Below are 17,001 nucleotides of genomic sequence, written 5' to 3' on the forward strand. Positions count from 1 at the left end.
TAATCATTTCTAGCCTTTGACTGAAAGTGAAAGATACGTGACTCTGCCTATTCACTTGAACACTTGGAGGCCATATTGTAAGATTACTGATTGGCCTAAGCACAATACTGTTGTGTGTCAGGGAATAGGGAGGCCTGAGGAGAGAGAGAGAGATGGGAGAACCGCCAGTTGGTGGAACAGTCAGAACACACCCATTTATTAAGTTCACCATTGTACGGGGAGCAGTTTGTGACACCCCCCAACAATTGCAATAGTAACATCAAAGATCGGTGATCACAGATCATCATAATAAATATAATAATGATGAAAACATTTGAAATAGTGCAAGAATTACCAAAATGGGACCTAGAAACACAAAGTGAGCAAATGCTGTTAGAAAAGTGGTGCCAGGGACGCCTGGGTGGCTCAGTTGGTTAAGCAGCTGCCTTCGGTTCAGACCATGATCCCAGGGTCCTGGGATGGAGTCCCGCATCAGGCTCCTTGTCCAGCAGAGATCCTGCTTCTTTCTCTGTCTCTGCCTGCCACTCTGCCTGCTTGTGCTCTCTCTCTGACAAATAAGTAAAATCTTGAAAAAGAAAAATGGTGCCAGTAATGCGGGATTGCCACAAACCTTTGATCTGTAAAAACTACACTATCTGCAAAGCACAGGAAAGTAAAGTACAAGGACACAAGTATACCTGTACTTGTTTCTGGTGTGAGTCTTTCAGAGCTGCCCATACAGATAAAATGGAGACAATAAGACTTATTTCACGGAGCTGTTAAAGGTAAAATAAAACCACACAGGTGAAATCTCTTTATGCATATAAATGTTGGGTACCATTAGTCTGGTATCATCATTATGCTCATCATCTTTCATTTTCTGCCAGCCAAATCCCCCGGGGAGTTATTTACTGTTAAAAGTATTGATAGCTGTACAAACGCATATTGTAATTGAGCAAGTAAATGATAAAAACAAGAAATTTGACTCTTTTTAAGCTAGAATCATCCCAGGAATGTTGTAAAAGATCAGTTGAAATGATGTATTTGAAAACCAAAGTGCTATGTGACTATAATGCACTGTTATCTCAGTCCTATGGGTCACTGAGTCTTAGGTATTATTCATTCGCATGTACGTTTTGTTTGTGAGCTTATAAATATCTGATCATTTTTATTTAATTTTTTTAAAAGATGGCATTTATTTATTTGAGAGAGAGAGAGAGCACAAGGAGGAAAAAGGGAGAGGGAGAAGCAGGGTCCCCACTAAGCAGGGCTCCACCCTAGGACCCTGAAATCACGACCTGAGCTGAGCCACTCAGGCACCCTTTATTTATTTATAGAACAAAAAACACACAGCTTGTTGTATAGACTGCAATCTTATACAATGAATGGCTTTATCTTGGTTTTCATTCTCTTGGGCCTTTCCGTGGCATTTAACCACCCTGACAACCCACTCCTTCAAATTCTTTCCTCCCTTAGAGTCAGTGACACTACATTTCCCTACTTCTTCTTGACCTTTTCAGCTACTTTTGATTCCCATCTCCTCTCTTCCAACTCCTAACTCTGAGGATGACTTGCCCAAGACTCTGATCCCCATCCCCTCTCCCTCTGCCTCTGTCTCTCTCTCTCCCCCCAGCTCTTGTAGAATTCATTTATTCTTATCTCTCTTGCATCAGTCTATAGTTCCATCTTCCTACTCTTTATTTCAACATGGACATGCTGACACTCCTTCACATTCAATATCTTCAAAAATGTATAATCTCTACTATTCCAATTTGACTGCCTTTATAAATGCCCTACTTCAGTTGATGGCACAGCCATTGTTCCTATGACCCTGACTTGCCTATTGCTTCCCTTTGTTTCAAATCTGTTTTCCAGGCTCCAAATACTTTAGGGCCTTCATGACTCACTTTTCTCTGCTTTCTTGAAGACCACTACACCAGCCCGGGCCCCCATCATCTCCTTACTCGTCCTTATAGCTAGTCTCTCTCTATCCACTGGGTGTGGCGCCCAACATGTGTCCTGAATGTACAACTCCAAGAGCAAGTCCTGAGCTGAGATGAGTGGGATGCTCAACCAATGTGCCACCCAGACTCCCCGATAGATGGACTCTAGACTCTCCCCATTCCTATCTGTTCCTGACTGCAACTAAATCAACTTCCTAAAATGCTTTTGTGTGAGTTCCTTCAAAGCAAGAACTTTACACTGGGCAGTGGGTGAACCCAGTACCTGACACGTGCCCAGCACATGTTATGGTTCTTGACTGATTGTCATCCCTTGTTCGGGGGAGTTGTTTCAGTGTGTGTGTGTGTGTGTGTGTGTGTGTGTGTGTACACGCGCACGCATGCACGTGCTATACCGCTTCAGTCTCCTTAGCTTAACTAGTTTTCTATAATATGAATTATTCATCCTATCTTATTTCTAATTGCTTTACAGAGTAAACCATTTATTCAAGCCAATTGTTTTTCTTTTTATAAACTGACAGTGCACTGAAAATTAAGTCTAAACTATTTAGCAATCATTAATTCTCTACGATCAATGTAATTCATCTCCCTAACTAGATTATAATCCTAAAGCCTGAACTCTATTAACTGGCCTCTAGAAAATAGTCTTTTGATCTACTCACTTCACCATAAATACTACCTCTGACCCACTCAAGTAAAAAAAAAAAAAAATCTGTTATTTCTCATTTATGTGTTTATAATTACTTTCATATTTATAGATCTATAACATACATTTATGTATCTCTTGGCACCTAACACCATGCTGAGTACCAGTAGTCATTCGTTAAATATTTGCTGGTTACTATGCAGAGGAGTGAGTAGCATTCTACTTCGATTCACTGCTTGGCTTGGAAACCCAACACAAAATACCATCTTGGTGGCCTGACATTATTATCCTTCTCTGAAGATATAAGAATTTTACCTGTCACAAAGTGAGTCTTTTGGTACTGGGACAGTAGGGCCCCAAATATTTATTTTAACTAAAAGAAGAAGAAGAGGAAGAAGGAGAAGAAGAAGAAGAAGGGAAAGCAATGATATAGCAGTTGGTAAACAAGGCCACAACAAACTGTAGGACTTAAAATGGGAGACAGCCTCTGGGCTGACTCAATGTAATAGAAAAAAGAGAGAGAGAGAGGTGATGGAGTAGAACAAGAGAATTTCACCAGTCCAGGCTTGTCATTTCTTATTTTTTTCTTTTTCCTTCTTTCTTTCTTTCTTTCTTTTTTTTTTCTTCACAACAGAATTGACCAAATGATCACCTGGGAGCCCAAAAGAATTAATGGACCTCTTTTCAATTCAAGCAAGGGAGTTGTTTTGTGTACTTGATAGAATCTAATGCATTGTATCAATGCAGGAAGGAGCCTCAGAAACGGAGTCTTGAAGCCTGTATAATTCTGCATGTATTTGAATAATTACAACTTATCTTCCCCTCCCCCAGCCATCCTTTTATTCTTAGCACACTGCAGACATTAATGACATGAAGCAATAGTGCACTCGCACACTTTCTGAAACAATTGGGCTAATTGTGAACTTGCCAACTCCTAACAAAAATGCTAGTGTGCATTGCTCTGCGATTGTGCCCAGCTCTACCAAGAGATAGCAACACTTTTGTCTCCAGTAGCCAAGGCTCACAGATGGGTCACTTGGCTGAGGCAGAACTGGGCTATGCTCTTGGCAGATGGGTTGGAAAGTTGTCTGACTTGCTCAGAAACCCGATGTCTTGATCATCTCCAGCCTCCACAGACAGACTCTTCTGACACACAGTTCAACCTCATCACCTCCCCTCCCCATCCTCATTTTCTTTGGAAAAGTTGTTTTTTACTATGTAGCTAGCTTTCACTCTGTTTCTTTGAGGACTGTACGTTTACGTGTCATATAGATTTATATTTAAAAATCTGTTTATATTTATTTTAGATGTTATATATAAATCCTTTTTATATATTTGTGTTATATAAATACCTCATATATATATAGTGAGAGAGAGAGAGAAAGGGTGAAAGAGGAGGAAGGATTTCTCAACCTCAACATTTCAAGCTTGATAATTCTTTGTTGTGAGAGACTGTCCTATCTGGACAACCAAAAATGTTGCCAGACATTGCCATATTTTCCCTAGTGGGAAAAATTGTTCCTGGTTGAGAAGCACTGATTTTACAGTAATGTTGAGTGAATTGTTTGAATTAAGGTCTTGATGTTCTGTACATACATAGGTACAATCCACTGCAAAGTACAACCATATAAAAATTGATTAGAACTGAAATATTTCCAACAGAGACTCATTTTTATTTCAAGAAATATAAAATACAACATAATTAGAGTATTAAAAAATTGAATGGACCCTTAAATGTTGTTGTAATTTGTCCTTCTTAGCCAAGTATATTTGATATACCAGGCTTTTATTCAAAACATCTGAATAAGGGAGAGAAATGTTTCCATAGGTTGCCTACCCTCCTATTCTGCCATACTGGAAGTTTGTACTGTATACCTAGATCCTTGGAAGCATTTTTAAATGAAGTATCTCATGCAGCGTGGTATCATGTACATAAGGGTTAGCTTTCAAAAACTTTCGATGATTACTATTATCTTATTTAATCCATATAATCACCCCTGGATATATAAGTCTTTCTGATCTCAAGTCCTATGTTTTAACCCTTTTTTTTCCTCCCATAATAAGGAAATCAAAGCCAGGAGAAGTAAATTATCCAAAATCCCAGAGGGATTGCTTTGGTGGTCCCAGAGAGGTTTTTGTAAAGGGATGAAAGGGGCTGTGATATGAAGTCCTCTATCACCTGGGGTTAAACCTTGCCCACTGTGGCTTTGGGAATGTTGCCCTACCACTACTCCTTCAAGGAGCTCTTCTTTTAAGTGCTTTCAGGGAGTGTGGTAGAAAACCTGCATTTCACCACATCAGAAATATGATGGCTTCCAAATTAGACTTTGATCTATAAGGATGTGACACAGTGGGGTTACTAGGGGGATTGGTAATAGGGGAGGATCTCAAATGGATGCCTAAGAGCCTGGAAATAGTGGGATCATAGGGTAGGAAAAAGGGGATAAGGATTGGAAGTTGAGACAGGAGGGGAGTAAGGCTAGAGGAGGTAAAGATGCATAGCCTAAACTGGGTAGAGAGAGGCACGTTTCTAGGCCAAAGAGACAAGGTGGGAGGTGTGTTCTCCAACCCTGGGGATGTTAGTTAAAATTTACACTATTGTTACAATGGTACACCATATTAGTTTGCAAGGGACACAATAACAAAAGACCACAACCTAGATGGCTAAAACAACAAATTCATTGTCTCACAATCCTGGAGACTAGAAATCTGAAACCAAGGTGTTAGCAGAGTTGCTTCCCTCTCTAGACAGTGGGGAAGAATCTGTTCTATATCTGTCCCCTAGTTTCTGGTGCTTTGCTGGGAACTTTCACATTCCTTCACATGTAGAACCATAGCCCTTATCTCTGCCTCCAACTTCACATGGTGTGCTCCCTGTGTGAATGTTTGTCTCCAAAATTGATCTAATGATCTCATTAACTTGATTAGATCTGTAAAGACCCTCTCTCCAAATAAGGTCATATTCTGAGGTACTGAGGGTTAGGATTCCATCATAAGACAAAGGGCTGATATCCAGCCCTATAAAGAACTGTAGATCCAAGTTCTGTAAAGAACTCCTCAAACTCAACACAGATAATCACATCAAAAAATGGGCAGAAGACAAGTGTCTCTTTGGAGATACTTCTCCAAAGAAGACACACAAATGGCTAACAGACTCGTGAAAAAATGTTCATCATCATTAGCCATCAGGGAGATTCAAATCAAAACACATTGAGATACCATCTTACACCAGTTACAATGGCCAATATTAACAAGACAGTAAACAAGTGTTGGAGAGGATATGGAGAAAGGGGAACCCTCTAACACTGTTGGTGGGAAGGCAAGTTGGTGCAGTCACTTTGGGAAAAAATTTTAAAAAATTAAAAATAGAGCTACCCTTCAACCCTGCAATTGCACTGCTGGGTATTTACCCCAAAGATAGAGATGTAGTGAAAAGAAGGGCCATCTGTACCCCAATGTTCATAGCAGCAATGGCCACAATCACCAAACCGTGGAAAAAGCCAAGATCACCTTCAAAGACGAAAGGATAAAGAAGATAGGGCCTATGTATACAATGGAGTATCATGCCTCCATCAGAAAGGATGAATAGCCAACTTTTGTATCAACATGGACAGGACTGGAAGAGATGATAGTGAGTGAAATAAGTCAAGCAGAGAGAATCAATTATCATATGGTTTCACTTACTTGTGGAGCATAAGGAATAATACAGAGGACATTGGGAGAAGGAGAGGAGAAGAAGTAGTAAATTGGGGGAAACTGGAGGGGGAGACAAACCATGAGAGACTGTGAACTCTGAGAAACAAAGTGAGGGTTTTCGAGGGGAAAAGGGTGGGAGGTTGGGTGAGCTTCGTGGTGGGTATTAAGGAGGGCATGTATTGCATGGAGCACTGAGTGTGGTGCATAAACAATGCATCTTGGAACACTGAAAAAATTAAAATAATTTTTAAAAAATAATTTTAGAGGTACAATTCTAAGTAATGTTGGATGCTTACAAAAGAACAACAACAAGATCTAAGTAATGTTGGATGCTTATGAATGAACAATTAAATCCTCCCCCCACCAATTATCTCTTCAGCCCTGACACAACAGGAGTGACACCAGTGCTCCCACTCCAAGTTCAGATACTGATGGTACTGCTACATTTTAGCAGCTGAGGAGTCATGACCAAGTCACCACTTGTCTCTAGGGCAACAAACACAGATGTACTATAGGTGACTTTAAAGCATAAGTCTAGCCTTATGAATATTGAAATTTCTATTTCTGAGTTAAGGACATAAAACAGATCTCTTTCAAGAAAAACAGATATTAGAGATAAAAAGGAACACCTTCTAAATTAAACATTTTGAAGGATTTAGATTATGGGCCAGTGACCCAGAAGTAATTAAGACATAATTAAGGTGCAATGTAGTGTAGGGGCAGAGTTAATTCGTATGCATTAAAGTGGAACCCAATCATATATTTAAGCTTTGGGAGCTTAAATCAGGAAATCCTCAGAGTTCTAGCCAAAACCAAATGAACATCTACATGAGAATCTTCACCTTTGCCTAGCAGCTATTGTCTTTGTTCTGTGCTATTCAATACTTTCTGGCAACAGCCCCAGGACCCCTGGCCCCAGGGGAACCCATGCATCCCAAGCTGGGTAGATCATCCCCAAACCACCACCCACTCCACTTCAGTGGTAGTCTGGGATGCACATATAAATCAAACCGTCATTCCAAGCTTCTACCCAGACTTTTCTACTGAAGCTTGGGGCGGCTGCTCACTCTTGCCTGTTGGGTCACATGCAAGAGAGATACGAATTGGAAGCTGTCCAAAGCTATGTTCTCCATCAACAGGGTAAAAGAGAGAAGGGTAAATAGTGAGTCCTGGCAACCTTGAGAACCATTATAATCTCCCAGAACCTAGAGTTGTGCCTAGTTCTAGCTTTTCTTTTTATTTTAGATTTAAGTATTTAAAAAAATAATAATAGCTTTACTGAGAGATAATTCAGATACCATAAAATTCACTCATTTAAAGCACAGAGCTCAATGGTTTTAAATATATTCACAAGATTGTACAACTGGGGCCCCTGGCTGGCTCAGTTGGTTGAGATCCATTTCTTAATTTCAGCCCCGGTTATGATCTCAGGGTCCTGGGATCAAGGCCTGCCTTGGGCTCCCCACTCATTAGGCAGTCTTCTTGGGGATTTTCTCTCTTTCCTTCTCCTTTTGCCCCTTCCCCACTTGTGTGCATGTACTCTCTCTCTCTCATAAATAAATAAATCCTTAAAAAAAAAAAAAAAAGATTGTACAACCTTCACCAGTATCTAACTTTAGAACATTTTTAAAAAAGATTTTATTTATTTATTTGACAGAGATCACAAGTAGGCAGAAAGGCAGGAAGAGAGAGGAGGAAGCAGGCTCCCTGCTGAGCAGAGAGCCCGATGTGGGGCTCGATCCCAGGACCCTGGGATCATGACCCAAGCCGAAGGCAGAGGCTTTAACCCACTGAGACATCCAGGTGCCCCTATAGAACATTTTTATCATTCTAAAAAGATACCTCATCCACATTAACACTCATTGCCAATTCCCCCTCCCCCAGTACCTGGCAACCACTAGTTTGCTTTTTGTCTGTGTGGATTTTTGCCTTTTCTAGACATTTTTAAAATTAACATACAATGTATTATTTGTTTCAGGGGAACAGATCTGTTAATAATCAGTCTTACACAATTCACAGCACTCACCACAGCACATACTCTCGGCAATGTCCATCACCCAGCCACCCTATCCCTCCCTACCCCCTACACTTCAGCAACCCTCAGTTTGTTTCCTGAGATTAAGAGTCTTTATGGTTTGTCTCCCTTCCCAGTTTCATCTTGTTTCGTTTTTCCTTCCCTTCCCCACCCCAAATCCCTGCCCTGCCTCTCAAATTCCTCTTAAGAAAGAGATCACATGATAATTGTTTTTCTCTGGTTGACTTATTTTGCTTAGTGTAATACCCTCTAGTTCCATCCATGTTGTTGAAAATGGCAAGATTTGGGGGTTGGGGCGCTGCACAGTATTTCATTGTATGTAACTAGTCTATCTTCTTTATCTATTCATCTGTTGATGGACATCTAGGTCGTTTCTATCGTTTGGCTATTGTGGGCATTACAGCTATAAACATTTGGGTGCATGTGCCCCTTCAGATCACTACATTTGTATCTTTAGGGTAAATACCCAGTACTGCAATTGTTAGGACATAGGGCAGCTCTATTTTCAACTTTTTGAGGAAATTCCATGCTATTTTCCAGAGTTGTTGCTCCAGCTTGCATTCCCACCAACAGCATAGGAGGGTTCTCCTTTCTCTGCATCCTTGCCAACGTCTGTCGTTTCCCGACTTGTTAATTTTAGCCATTCTGATAGGTGTAAGTTGGTATCTCACTGTGGTTTTGATTTGTATTTCCCTGATGCCAAGTGATGTGGAGCACTTTTTCATGTGTCTGTTGGCCAGTTGGATGTCTTCTTTGCAGACAAGCTTATTCATGTCCTCTGCCCATTTCTTTCTTTCTTTCTTTTTAAAGATTTTATTTATTTATATGTCAGAGAGAGGAGCTAGAGCAAGCACAGGCAGACAGAATGGCAGGCAGAGGCAGAAGGAGAAGCAGGCTCCCCGCCAAGCAAGGAGCCCGATGTGGGACTCGATCCCAGAACGCCGGGATCCTGACCTGAGCTGAAGGCAGCTGCTCAACCAACTGAGCCACCCAGGCATCCCCTCTGCCCATTTCTTGATTGGATTATTTGTTCTTTGGCTGTTGAGTTTGATAAGTTCTTTATAGATTTTGGACACTAGCCCTTTATCTGATATGTCATTTGCAAATATTAACTCCCATTCTGTCAGTTGTCTTTTGGTTTTGTTGACTGTTTCCTTTGCTATGCAAAAGCTTTGATCTTGATGAAGTCCCAATAGTTCATTTTTGTCCTTGCTTCCCTTGCTTTTGGAGGTGTTTCTAGGAAGAAGTTGCTACAGCTGAGGTCGAAGAGGTTGCTGCCTATGTTCTCCTCAAGGATTTTGATGGATTCCTGTCTCACATTGTGGTCTTTCATCCATTTTGAGTCTATTTTTTGTGTGTGGTGTATGGAAATGGTCCAGTTTCATTCTTCTGCATGTGGCTGTCCAATTTTCCCAACACCATTTGTTGAAAAGACTGTCTTTTGTCCACTGGTCATTCTTTTCTGCTTTGTTGAAGATTAGTTGACCATAGAGTTGAGGGTCCATTTCTGGGCTATCTATTCTGTTGCATTGATCTTAACCATTTTTAAGTGTACAAGTCACTGGTATTAAATATCATCATAATGGTGTGCTACCATCACTACTATTCACCTACCAAACTCTTTTCATCTTCTAGAACTAAAATTCTATGCCCATGAAATAATACCTCCCCATTCCTTCTTGCCTCCCAGCCTTAAGCAAGCATCATTCTGTTTTCTATCTCCATGATTTTTAACTACTCTATATACTTCTTTTTTTTTAAGTTTTTGTTTTGCTTTGGTTTTTTTGACAGACAAATCACAAGTAGGCAGAGAGGCAGGCAGAGAAAGGAGGGGGGAAGCAGGCTCCCTGCTGAGCAGAAAGACTGATGTGGGGCTCGATCCCAGGACCCTGGGATCATGACCTGAGCTGAAGGCAGAGGCTTTAACCCACTGAGCCACCCAGACGCCCCTAAATACTTCTTTTTTTAATGACAAGTTTTTTATTTATGTTTTATTTTTAAGATTTTTATTTATTTATTATTTGACAGAGAGAGAGAGAGACAGTGAGAGAGGGAGCACAAACAAGGGGAGTGGGAGAGGGAGAAGCAGGCTTCCTGGCAAGCAGGGAGCCCAGCGGAGGGCTCAATCCCAGGACCCTGGGATCACCTGAACAGAAAGTAGACGCTTAACGACTAAGCCACCCACGCACCCCTCTATATACTTCTTATAAGTGGAAACAGTATTTGTCTTTTTGTGACTGGCTTATTTCACTTAGCATAATGTCCTTAAGGTTTATCCATGCTATAAATATGTCAGAATTTCTTTCTTTTTTAAGTCTGAATAATATTTCACTGAGTGTATATACATATTTTGCTTATCCATTCATTTGTTGAAGGACACTTAGGTTACTTCCACCTTTTGGCTATGGTGAGTAATGTGCTATGAACATGGGTATAGAAATATCTCTTTGAAACCATGCTTTCAATTTTTTGGGGTATATATTCAGAAGTAGAATTGCTGGATTAAATGGTAACTCTGCTTCTAATTTTTTGAAGACCACCATACTGTTTTCCACAGCAGTGGTACCATTTTAAATTCCTACCAACTATTAGTGAACAAGGATAATAATTTCACTGTTATTTCCTTGGGTTTTGTCTTTTTTTTTTAATAGTCAAACCTAACAGGTGTGAGGTGGTTTCTTGTTTGTAGCTGGCTTTACTTTTCCCTAATGATTAGTGATGTTGAACAACTTTCCATGTGCTTTTTGGCCATTTATATATCTTTTTTGATGAAGCGTCACTTTGAGTTCTTTGTTAATTTTAAATCATTATTTCTTTTTTGTTATATTTGGTGAGTTGGAGGAATTCTCTATATATTCTGGATATTAATTCTTTTTTTTAAAGATTTTATTTATTTATTTGACAGAGAGAAATCACAAGTAGTCAGAGAGGCAGGCAGAGAGAGAGAGAGGGAAGCAGGCTTCCTGCTGAGCAGAGAGCCCAATGCGGGACTCGATCCCAGGACCCTGAGATCATGACCTGAGCCGAAGGCAGCGGCTTAACCCACTGAGCCACCCAGGTGCCCCTGGATATTAATTCTTTATTAGGTATATAATTTACAAATATTTTCTCCTGAAGATAACATTCAATTGATCATATGTATGTTTATTTGTTTGTTTGGCTAGTTGGTCTTACTGATTATGCTTTATTAATCTCTCAATCTATCTTGATTGCCAAACATAATCCATTTACATGTAAAGTAATTACTGATAAGGTACTTACATAATTTTGCTTTTTGTTTTCATCTTATTGATTTTTTTGGTCCCTCATTTCCCATATTATTTTTTCCCTTGTGCTTAATTTATTTTTTGTAGTATAATATTCCAATTATTTCTTCATTTCATTTTATGTGTATTCTTTAGCTGTTTACTTTGTGGTTACCATGAGGATGACATAATATCCTAAAGTTAGAACACTCTAATTTGAATTTCTGTCAGCTTAACTTCAGCAGCATACAAAAAATTCTGCTCCCTTACAGTTTCATTCTGCCCTTTTAGCCACTGATATCACAAAATCACATCTTTATTCATTGTGTGCCCCAAAACATAAACTAATAATTATTTTAAGTACATTAGTCTCAAGGCACCTTGGTGGCTCAGTTGGTTAAACATCTGCCTTCAGCCTGAACCTTCAGCTCAGGTCATGATCCCCACATCCTGGATCCCAGGATGTGGATCCCAGGGAGCCACATCGGGCTCACTGCTAAACAGGAAGTCCGCTTTTCCCTCTGCTCCTCACCCCATTTGTGCTCTCTCTCTCTCTCTCTTACTTACGCTCCCACTCAAATAAATAAACAAAAATTTTTTAAAAACTTAAATAAATAAATGCATTAGTCTCTTCAATTATGTAGAAAGCAAATATGAAGTTAGAAACCAAAATTATAATAATACTGTTTTTTTAGACTAATAATTTTATTGTATCAGTTAACCTCTTAGATCACATAGATAACAAAAAGTGAAATTAAAAACTATTATTAAAAATTATGCTAGCTTTTGTAATTGCACATGTATTTACCTTTACTGAGCTCTTTAATTCTTCATATAGCTTCATATTGCTATCTAGTGTCCTTTCATTTCAACTTGTAGAGCTCCCTTTAGCATTTCTTTCAGGGCAGCTTTAATGATAAGTAATTCCCTCAGGTTTTGTTTATCTGGGAACATCTTAATTTCTCTGTCACTTTCAAAGGAAGGTTTTGCCACATGTAAGGATCATAGTTGACATTTTTTCCTTTTAGCAATTTTTTTTTTTTTTTAAATTCAGTCTCCGTAGAGACTGTCAAAAATTGCCAATGCCGACTATATTTCAAGTCATCATGGCGGGGTATTGGGAAAAGTTTTCAATTAGCAATAATCGCGCCTCGGATAAACCTCATTGGCTACGATACTGCCACTGCGCAAAGCTTCCTTTTAGCATTTTGAATATATCAGCTCACTACCTTCTAAACTTCCAAAGTTCTTTTTTTTTTTTTTTAAAGATTTTATTTATTTATTTGACCGATAGAGATCACAAGTAGGCAGAGAAGCAGGCAGAGGGAGAGGAGGAAGCAGGCTCCCTGCTGAGCAGAGAGTCCGATGCGGGGCTCGATTCCAAGACCCTGTGATCACGACCCCAGTGGAAGGCAGAGGCTTTAACCCACTGAGCCACCCAGGCGCCCCCCAAAGTTCTTTTTTTGTTTTGTTTTGTTTTTTTAAGATGTATTTATGAATTTGAAAGATTGAGAGAGAGCATGCATATGTGCACACATGCACAGGAGTTGGGGAGCAGAGGGAAAGGGAAAGAGAATCTCAAGCAGATTCCCTGCTGAGTGCTAAGCCTAACACAGGGCTCAAACTCACAACCCTGAGATCATGACCTGAGATGAAACCAAGAGCAGGCCGCTTAACCAACCGAGACATCAGGTGCCCCTTCTCCAAAGTTTCTAATGAGAAATCTGCTGACAGTCGTACTGAGGATGACTTCTATGTGACTAACAACATTTCTTGCTGCTTTCAAGATTTTCTTTTTCTCTGTCTTGGAAAAGTTCAGTATAATGTGTGTTGCTGTAAGTCTGACTTCATCTTGGAGTTCATTGAGTTTCTTAGATGTTTATGCTCATGTATTTCATCAAATTTGGGACGTTTTCAGTTATTATTTCTTCAAGTATTCTCTCTCCCCCTTTTCTCTCTCAAGACTTTCCCCTCTCTTTTTCTGAGACTCTCATGTGTACGTTGGTCTGCTTGATGGGGTCCCACAGGTCCCTTAGGCTCCATTATTTTTCTCAATATTTTTCTTTCTGTTCCTCAGACACAAGAATTTCCATTGCCTTATCCTCAAGTTCACTGATTCTTCTTCCTGCTCAAATCTGCCTTTGAATGCCTATAGTGATTATTTTTGTTTCAGTTATTGTACTTTTTCATTACAGAATTTCATTTTAGTTTCTTTTTAGGTTTTCTGTCTCTTTGTTTTATTTCCACTCTGTCCATACATCCTTTTCTTAACTTTCTTTTTTTTTTTTTTTTTTTTTTTTTTTTAGTTCTTTGAGCATCTTTACAATAGTTATTTTGAAGTCTTTGTCTCATGGATCTGCTATCAGGTCTTTTTCAGGAACAATTTCTGTTGATTCATTTCTTTCTTTTAAATGGGCCATACTTTCTTGTTTCTTTGTATGGCTTGTGATTTTGTTGTTGTTGAAAATTGAACGTTTGAATCAAAAATGTGTTAACTCAGGAAATCAGATTCTCTTCCTTCCTCAGCGTTTACTGCTTTTTTGATTGTTGTAGGCTATCTCTGTGCCAAGGATCAGTCTGAGGTGTAAATTTAGTCTTCTCAGGTCTTTTCTGAGCCTATACCTTTTCCTGTGCATGTGCATTGGCTTTTAAACTTCTCTCACATAAGTTGTTTTTGAGTGTTCTAGTCTTTAGTGCCTAGTTCCTAAAAAAAAAGAAAGAAAGAAAAAGAAAAACAAAAGGAGACAGGGTACTAGCCCTTTAAATACCCTAGAGATCAGTTCAGGAGGAGCTACAGGAGCTTGTAACAATCAAGGGAGGTCTAAAAACAATGGCTGCCTACCTCTTTGTTTACATCACTAAGATCAGAAGCAGCAACAGCAATTAGAACACAGATCATTAATGTTCAGAAAACAAAGTTCTTTTTGCCCACCTGGCTCCCACAAGCCATTGCAAACTGCTCCAAAAACGCATGCACAGCCTGTGGACTGTGCCTAGCTGCCATGGGAATGGAGGTGGAGGATAGGTACCTACCAGTGTGCTAAAAGCTGAAAGTGACCACAATTTACCATCCAAGCCTCCAAGCCTTCAATAGACTCCAGAGTTCCAAAATAGTTACATCAGACGAATCTTACTGACACCATTGTTTTCTGATGCGGAGACAGATTCCTGGTGTTTCCTACTCTGCCAACTTCTCAGAATCTTTTGTTAATTCTGCCCCTTTTTTTTGCAGCTCTGTGAGCTACTCCAGTATCTATCCAATAAATCTAATGCTTGACTAAGCTGCTTTTGGCATTCTGTCACTTATGACCAATAGAATCCTAAAAAATACACCTGGGTGCTGATCCAACACTGTAGAAAATTAAATATTTCCCCCATAGTTGAGTACAACCATACAGGGCCTAACTGAAGGCTTCAAAAGTTTAAGACACATACTCACTTCAGCAGCACAAAAACTAAAAATTGGAATGATACAGAGAAGATTATCATGGCCCCTGCGTAAGGATGACATGCAAATTCATGAAGCATTCCATATTTTTGAATCATGGAATACTACATCAAAAACTAATGATATACTGCATGGTGACTAACATAACATTTAAAAAAAAAAAGTTTAAGGCATTATTAACTCAAACAGAAAATTTCCATAGTACTTTTCTAGCAACTTCACGGACCCCATGATCAAGTATATTATAACTAGGAGAGGAAGAACCTACCATGTTCCTAGTCTGTGGTTATCTGTCTCAGCTGAGGTCTACCTTAGAACAATAAGCAATGATAATGACAGTATCTGGTGCAATGAAAGGGTAGCATGTGAAGAATGGGATACAAGCTATGTGGCCACACCCATGCAGACTCTAAGCCAAGAATGGATGATGGCCCAGCAAGACCAAAGAAATGGCCCAGAGGTAGCTAGTGAGACATAACTTTATTGGAGAAGCTTACACACAGGAAGCCCAGAAGCAGCAGACTATACAAAGCATTGCTGCTGGGATCTGCATGCAGCAGGCTTTTGTCCTGTAGCAACTAGCCTAGCAACTATCTGGAGCCTTTTCCCTCTTTGCTTGACCAGTGTTCCAAGGAAATCAAGGCCTGACATCCAGACTTTTTTTTCAGTAATCTCTACTCCTAATATGGAGCTCAAATTCATAACTCTAAGATCAAGATTCTCATGCTCCACCAATTGAGCCACCCAGATATCCCCAGACATTCTTCATTACCAAAGAGATCCTACAGTTTGGCCACCAGTGAAGCCCCTGATCTTGAACACCAAACAATATGTTCGTTTGTTTGTTTTTTTCTATATATCATACTTGATGAGAATATAGAGGAAGGATGGGATCTGTATATTCTCAAGATAGTGGTTAATGGGGGCATTCAGGCTGTGCTTATACAAACCAGCCTTCCAGCACATACTGTACTCTCCATACTAGTATACCCTGAATGGCCTGTATATAGATAACTCTACATACCCTCTTCCTAGATATCCCTGGGGCCAGTATGGCAAGGTGCATTGCAACCAAATCCCACAGCAACAGTACAAGCCTTTGCACCTAAATAATGGGAAAACACAATGGTTAAGAAACTATAGAAAATATTTTGCCAGAGAGAAGGCAAGTGATTTAACTGAGCACCACCAGGGTCAGTAGCCAGGGAATCAATACACTTAATGTGTGTGTTTAAACAATTTAAACAATTGGGAAATGCTGTAGGAATAGCCACTACATACATGCAGCATTCTGTCTTGATGAGAGTACATGTCCCTCCTTGTGCTGCGGTTAACATGTCAAGAGCCACTCTATTTTGCAGAACTACCTGTCTTATTTGGGAACTCTCCTCAGTAAGGAGGGTGATGGCCTTACAGGTGCAGTTAAAGGTAACAGCTCTGTGTTTGGCTAGGGCCTCTCCTTGCCATCTACACTCATGGTGGCCGCAAAGGAAGAGAAAATGGAGAGGGGATAGAACCACCAAGATGTTCTTTGGGTTCTATGCGGGGCCTAACCACACCCCAACTGATAGATTTGTCCTATAATCAGGTAGGTAAATAGCTTGATAGGTAGGGGTGCAGTATGAGTTTGGTTATAGAGTAAGTAGAGCTAGCCATGGTTACCCCACGCCCATAGCCATCCCCATGGAGAAGGGAAGGCACCTTTGACTCCTTAGCCAGGTATCCACAGTAATGAGTATAGTGTGATTGCTTTGTGGTGTGTCTATCCACCCCACATTATGACCTGGGGCATTTATGGTCCTGTTTTGCTGCTCTGTGCATGATGAGGCTACTCCCATAGCTTGTACCTAGGTTGCAGTTAATCATCCCAGGCCATCCCAAATGGCATATTCTATTGGAAGAGTTTTATTTATCTGCTCTCATATCAACTGGAAAATTTTCCTCTTTGTGTCTTTTGGAAGGGGGAGCCAGATACCTGGGGAACATGTGTC

At 40.0% G+C, this 17,001-nt stretch overlaps 2 non-coding genes across 2 annotated transcripts; one reads left to right on the plus strand and one right to left on the minus strand.

Annotated features, from left to right (window-relative positions):
- Positions 1-12,616: 12,616 nt before the first annotated feature.
- On the minus strand, positions 12,617-12,757 carry LOC131822786 (U4 spliceosomal RNA). The gene has a single exon (XR_009350315.1). It is a non-coding gene; the product is annotated as a U4 spliceosomal RNA (small nuclear RNA).
- Positions 12,758-14,993: 2,236 nt separating this feature from the next.
- Positions 14,994-15,101, plus strand: LOC131822873 (U6 spliceosomal RNA). The gene has a single exon (XR_009350356.1). It is a non-coding gene; the product is annotated as a U6 spliceosomal RNA (small nuclear RNA).
- The last annotated feature ends 1,900 nt before the right edge of the window (positions 15,102-17,001 follow it).

The sequence above is a fragment of the Mustela lutreola genome, chromosome 1 (assembly GCF_030435805.1).
Source record: "Mustela lutreola isolate mMusLut2 chromosome 1, mMusLut2.pri, whole genome shotgun sequence".
Taxonomy (NCBI): domain Eukaryota; kingdom Metazoa; phylum Chordata; class Mammalia; order Carnivora; family Mustelidae; genus Mustela; species Mustela lutreola.